We start from the raw sequence: 7,579 nt of genomic DNA, 5'->3' as shown, positions 1-7,579 counted from the left end.
TGATTGTTCCATGTTCGACTGTCAATACGTGACTTTCATTGTACGCAAAGCCAGCAAATGGTATTTCTTTCCGGTATTTTTACAATTCTTTATGTTGTGCTTCTTTGATTGCTTAAATGCCTTAAATAATAATTGCTTATCGAAGAATTGCATATAGTGTATGACAACATATTTTTTTCACTAAGAGAATCAATATGAACAACATGTAATTAGATATACTTGACACGAAAACTAATTTTTATTTATGGTGGATGGCGAGACTAATTATGTTAACTATGCACATATAATGTAAAATTCTAATCGAAACATATAAAGTGTACATTCTTATATGACATACAGACCACCAGCATTTAGAAGTAATAAAATTGTTTACATACATCTTTTACTTTTAAAATCGGTAGTAAGAAAATTAATTCGTATTTATTATAATGTAATTTATTTAATTAATTTCAAACAATTATATACTAAGAGACAAAAATATCAAATAAAAAATAATTTAGTTTAAATAAAATTAATTTTTTATGTGAGTTGAATTAAAATGGATTATTGAATTTCTTTCATGACTTCTACAAGTTTTGGTCTAACTATTAAATAATATTGCATTTCTGGATACTTGACGTCACGAGCCCTACTATCATTGCAAAAGTGGTTGATACGAAAAAGAGTATCGTAGGCCAATTTCATCCTAGCTGCTTCGGCTGCGCTCTTCGAAACCAATATCGCAATGTTCGCTACGGAAAGTTCGTCCGGTAATGCCATACAATATCTACTCCAGCTTCCATTACTCCGCTCCAACCGTGCCTTGTAGCTTCCCTCTCCCCTCCAGTTCTAGATAGGCTTCCCCTCCCAACCGTGCGACCGCCGCCACCATCTCCTCCTCCTCGTCCTCTCTACCTCCATGAAGTGCGTCCACCTCCACCGGGTTTCGCTTCCTCTCTACCTCCGACCTCCGTGGACCTCCATCCGGCAGGCAGAAGGAGAGGATGGAGAGGTGGAATAGCCCCGCGGAGAAGGAGGCTCGGCGAGAAAGGAAGACGGGTAGCGCACTGAAAGTATCCGAGAAAGGAGGATGGATCGTGCATCGGGAATCGGTGAGAAAGAAGGATGGTCGCGTGAGACATCGGGACGGTCGGCACACGGCAGGAAAGGGGAGAGGGGACGAAGGAGACATGCCGAAGAGGAGTTCGAGGGGGTTGGCTGCAGGCACCGGCGTGGTCGTCGTCGTTTTCTTCTATGTTTTCGTCGTCGTCGTCGTCGTCGTCCTCCTTCTCCTCGTTCTCCTTCTTCTTGTCGTCGTCGCTTCTCTACCCCTAGCAGGCAGGTTTCTTCTTTTTTTTTCTCCTTTTTCCAATTATCGATAAGACGGAGACGGCGCAATACCGCGACGGTGCTCCGAGAAGAGGAGTAGGTAAGCGTTCTCTCTCGACTACTCTTCTCTCATGATATCCACCACTACTGCCGCCGGTACACCGCTCTTTCCCTCCCTATAAACGGTACCTCCGCGTCCTCCTTCACTCTGTTCACCCCTCTCTCGTCTGGTTTGCTCGCGCGATAAAATTGCCTCCTCGGTCTTGTTCGATGCCCTCTTCTTCCTTCTCTTCTTCCTCCACATCTTCGTCTTTCTCTTATTTTCTTCTCTCATGTTTTTCGCGTAATGCGTGGCATAGCTGAAGGGCCAACAGAACAGGAAGAGAGAGAGACGAGGAGGAGGGAAAAGCCGGCGTGCACAGGAGCGCGGGAGGAGCTGGAGGAGACGGTGGAGGAGGTCGAAGCGATTTAACACGATTGGCCGGTAGGAATAAACTGGCAACACGCGCATTGGTTCCATCGGTTCCATTGGCTATCGGGGGTTGTCGCTTTCTCTCGCGCACCGGCGACGTTTCTATCGGGCTGACCGACTCCTTCTTGCACCGACGCGACCCGATCGATCTTCTCTTTTGCCACCCCTTTCCGCCATACAACCGGACTAGCTTTGATTTTATGGTAGCACGGTGAATTGTTCGCGGCAATGATCCCAAAGCTGTTTCCCAGGCTATTTTTCCGTTTCCACGAACGCGACGTGTGCGCGCACTATTAACGAGCGCTTATATGCGGGACGACGTGAGGATCGGCAATTGGCGCGATTTCTCGGACCGGCCATTGCATTTCCGGCTATTGAGATGAAGTTAATAATTATTATTGTCGCCGCGGTACATCCGTCGTTCCCCTTTCTTCAAATCGTTGCGATTCTATGTATGACACAATCGTCATTTTGATTTCAAGTGTAATTTCACTGAATACCACGTTTAAGTGTCAGTCTTTTAAATGATGACGCAAAGCGGCTTTAAAAACGAACTCAATTGAATAAAATGTTTCCGCAAATTTATACAAAAATATTTTCTCGTTTACATTTTGAATGAATCAACTAGGAATTATTCTCAGAACGTTATCATCATTATTTTCTTTTGTAATATAAATATGCAGAAATAGCTGTCGTGATTATCATCGCCTTAAAGTTATTTGCGACATTGTATCAAACACTAGCAATTTCGACAGATTTGATATAGATTGGATATACGATTGTTGTTTACAACAATCAATTTTGCCGATATGTATCAATCATCCCTAACGATCTCAAGATGAGTAGAAGTAGTCTCGACTGCAAAAAGATTAATCGCTCGGGAGGAAGGTGCGAAAGGACAGGTGTGTCCGTCCCTCGGGAGAGGCTTACGCCTAGCATCGTATTATTTCGCGACGCAAGATATTACTCCGACCGGCGTTGGCGGGCTTCGGTACGCTCGGCCGGGCGCCATGTTTGATTGCTCGACGTCGTTGATCGCCGTCCGGCAGGAATTATCATAACTCATCCGGGTAATCTAGCCACCGACTGGAAGAAAGCGACACCGTCACGTGGGTGTTATTTACCCGACGCGATGAGGGAACTTTTGAGTCATGGTCATCGTGCGGCTGACTCGTTCATATATTGGACTTTATGTGTCTCGGCATTAGAGACACGCGAGAAGAAGAAAGAACGAAGCTACGAGGGAATGGACAGGAATAAGTTACAGAGATGAGAAGAGAGAGGGAGAGAGAGAGACAGAGAGAGGGGGGGGGGGGGGAGGTTCCACGGTGGTACCGAAATTGATTGCTCATGTGATGCCATTGATATTGTGTCTCGCCGCGGTTGAATTTAAGATCCTGCGGGCTTCATAACGTATATAGCAAATCCTAGAGTTGGACTTCTTCTCACGCTCGAGATAAATTACAGTTATTATAATTTCTCAAATTCGAGATAGTCATTACTGGGATCGATGATAATGCGCTAATGCACGAATGATCATCACAAACGTCTTCCATCCGCGTACGATTTCTACTGCGGGATACTACCAGCTTCGTGACCGCAAAACTTCCTTCATATGCCGAACACTCTCTTCGCTGGTGAGCCACCGCGAGATTTTTTCCCGGCGGCGTTCCCGACAAAGGTCAGAAAACTCCGCGTAGGTGATTTCGAGGTGGTCCGAGGTCAAGCTTCTTTGACCGCAGAAACGCGGAGAACTCGGGTATTTTGCTCCGTGAATCTCAACTTCTCCGTTTTCCGCCTCCTCGCCCCTTTTCCACCACTCACTTCTGTTTCCCAGCACGATCCGTTCGTCCGTCCGTCCTTCGCCCGTCCCCTCCGCTCCGTCTCGCGGCTGACTCCGGAGGCGTACGCCGGTATTATTTATCTTGTGAATACCAAACACGCGCCGGCGCGGCATTGTATTATAATTTACTTACCGACGTTATAATTACAATTCTGTACAAGTGACCGGTGGCAGGGTGCACCAAGGTCCGTACCTGTTACCATACCGCAACTACCCGCTTCCGCGTAGCTTCGTCCCGGTGGGCACCTCCACCACCATCGCCGCCGCCGCCACCACCATCGGCTAGCACGCATCGCGCGGAGGCCCTGTTTGCACAGGCCGGGCCATAATATTCAATTCCAATTCATCCAGTATTAACCTTGCTGCGGAATATAATGGGCTACCCGATACCACCGGTGTAACTTTCACGCACCTAACGTGTATACCGAGTACCAGGAGAATACTGCTGAGTACCAGGCGAGTGCCGCTGCGTCGTTACGAATGCTCGCAGCCTGGAGCGAGCTTATTTGATCATTGTACGTTGGTGATTATATCCGGACGAATGTGCATCCTTTTTGACCATTGTGTTGCCTTACGGCGCGTTTCGTGTTGCCTTACAGGGATTTTCATTCATACGAGGTTAACATAATCTCACTTCTTGAGTGATACTGCTGAAACCGAATGAAATATTTTAAGCCAATTTATGTTAAATACAAAAAGAATAATTTTGTTGAAGTATTTAAAAAGTATTTAGCTAGATACAGATTTGAAAATAATTTTATTGAACGAGTATCAAAATAATTATATAGGATGTTCAAACTGGATACTAGAATATCAAAACTTTTTATGATATTATTATGCTCGGACATCCTATGTGTAATTATTTTGATGGTTTAACCAATTATTTTCAGATCTGTATTTAATTAAATTTTTACATACTTTAGCAATATCCTGTATTTTTTCCGTGTACATAAAATCGATCAATTTAATTAATCCAGGAACTACTTGTCTTCATAACTAGGAACTTTACCGATTCCTTAACTACAATCTTAATCATACTTGCAATAATATGGTTGCAGAGGATTAGAATAATATTGCTGATGTAAACGTAGCTATGTAACGACTCTAACCGCATAGCTCTTCGCTATAATTTTATTGTAATAGCGATCGTGTGGCGAACGGTGCTGGCTGAGGAAGTCGTTCTTCGTACCGGTATACGAAGGTCGTTTAGAAACGATCGGCGAACGATTAGTATCGAAGAAGAAGGGACGAGCGCGCATCTGGCGCACCTGACGGTTAGTCGTACCTTCTTGTCTTGTTCTTTCTCTTCTGTTTCTGTCTTGCTCTTGGTTCCCCATTCTCCACAACCCTTCGACACAACGTGTATCAGTTGATGGACGTTGGATCCCGTAACGTTCACTTCTTAATGATCGTTATTGAAATTTTACTGCTTCTTAATTAGGAATTAATGATTGGTTGCACTACAATCCCTGTCGTTAAGAAATTAGCGAGACGGACCTCGTTACTTGATAATCAGGTATTTCTTTAATTTTTTTTCAATATTATTTCTATTTCTTCACTAATCTTCAAACCTGATATCATCAGATCTCTTATAGCCAAAAGATATTTCAGTAATGTAATAATGAATAAAAAAGTGTTTGGAAGAGTTATGAGTACCAGGTGCTTATTATGAAACACATAGTTGCAGAGACATATTCATTTGGAAACATATTTATTTAACAGTAATTGACTATATCGTTCTACTGTTTTTTAATTGCCATAATTTTAATATAATTTGGAGTAATTGTTTTGTTTTGCAATGTTTTGATACACATAAAATTTTAAAACATAAATATAAGCAATTTAACTGATTCTTTTAGAACTGGATACAAATATACTTTGTAAGGAACAAAAACAAGAGATTTTTTTCGTATGTACAAGAAAGACACATCTGTTCACAGTTAATGCTATTCTTCAGTTTGCACGCGGCCACTTTCGATTATGTAAAAAAGTCGTGAAAGTACGCGGGAGAAGCGTACAGAGTCGTAACGTATATAGGCGGATTTTTGTGAATAATCGCGATAAAATCTCCCCGCACGAACATTTCGCCGAATCTTACCGGTCGATCTGCGGCTTACTTACGAAACGAGCGTGCGCTAGTGCGTAGCGGGCATTACGAATTCGTGCGTAGGCAATAAGAAGTACCTGTGGCGGCAATAAAGGAAGACGCGCCGGAGTGGGTTGCCTTGTTCACTTATGCGAGCGGCGCCGCTCGAGTGACTTTTCGAACGGAATTTCACCGACATCTGCGTGTCCTCCGTGGCTTCCCTTCGGTTTCCTCACCTGATCGCCCCGCTTTGCATTCGTGTCGACCTGCACGCACGCACATATGCATGTACTACGGAATACGTTTTGCGGAACGTCGAACTCGCGACGACTCGAAACGTAAAGGTGCTGCGTCAAGGGTGAACGAGCACGACATACGGAGAGTCAGACTCGCGTATATTGACGTGACCACGCTGCACTTTCTTGCCGATTCAGACATCCGTAGGTCCTTTTATCGACGTTACGTCAGTCGTATGTTTATGAATAAGACGGGATATGCTGATGTGAAGCTTTTGCAAATAATGGTTCATGATCAAGGTTCGGAGAGTAGGTGATAAACATAATGAGATTGCGCTGTAGGTTTCACCAACTGACATTTTCACTTCATTTTATTATTTGATGGAAAGAGTAATAAACGTATAAATTCTTCATGTCTTTATAGATCGGAGTTATGCCATCGAATTGTTAATCTGATCATGAATATAAATTTGCTAGTTAAACGTCAACATCCATGTCTTATTAAAATCGGGCATAGTCTTACCCGTAATATCTCTCCGCATCGAGATTCTTTCTCACATCGCGATATTATCGGGCAACGTACGCACGGCATACAAACGACGAAGAATGGACCTACTGTAAATTTTTAAAATAAACTTCCTCAGTGTGAGAAGCACACACGATCGACAAGTTTGCGTGCACAGAAAACCATTCGCCGTCTTCGAGTATGTAGGAAACCGGAAGTTTTTCTTGGCGATAGCGCGAGAGGGAACGTGGAAAGGGGAACGTGTTCCCTCGGTGGCCGGTATTCGGAGTACAGGTGTAAGCTACCTGCCGGTCGTACCATCTACAGGGCGGCCCCCGTTAAGAGAAAGCTGCAGGCGCGATAAAGAGTTCAAATTGAAAGTTAATTTTCTGCAACCCGTCCTCGCACACTTCTCCCTACCACGACTCTTCTCCTTCTCACTTTCTCGTTCTCTCTCAGATATTTAGCCGATAATGGTTGTGAATATCCACCTACCTATCTACCTGCTGCTGTTGCTGCCACTCGTCGTCTCGGCGCATGAGTCGCACGAGCCGAACCATCGATAATTAATATCTTCAGCTCGTTTCGGCCGGTGCGTTCTAATTGACGATCGCAATTAGTTCCGGACTATATAACAGCTCCAATCGGCTCGACGGGCGTGGAGTGCCCAAACAATTCAATGAGTTCACGCTTCCGTAGAATAAGCCAATGGATAAGCGTGTGCTCAATTTTCCCTATTGTTCAGGTTATAGGATTACAATAGAAATAGTATTTGAAACAAAGATATTAACATCAAATGGTATATATAAGTTTACATAATGCAAATAAGGTTTAATTACAAAGTATTTATTGGATTACATGTTGAATATTACAACTAAAAGTTTGTCCCTGACAAGATTGTCATTGATTAAAGACTTTTAATTTAATATACATAATATTAAAATTGTTTTTTAATTCTTTCCTAACTAGCGATCCTTAAACATGAAGTCATCCCGTTATCTAATCAATTTATCGATCCGCATATGTGAAACAGTCGCGAAATATTGATACGCCCGGCACGCGCAACCCTTCATTGCGGTCAAGGGATGGCGGAGCTCGTGGTTAGGTTCCTCAAGTCCTTCCTGCCTCT

Source organism: Trachymyrmex cornetzi, unplaced genomic scaffold (genome assembly GCF_001594075.2).
Source record: "Trachymyrmex cornetzi isolate Tcor2-1 unplaced genomic scaffold, Tcor1.1 scaffold122, whole genome shotgun sequence".
Lineage (NCBI taxonomy): Eukaryota > Metazoa > Arthropoda > Insecta > Hymenoptera > Formicidae > Trachymyrmex > Trachymyrmex cornetzi.
Note: the sequence above shows the minus strand (reverse complement) of the source record.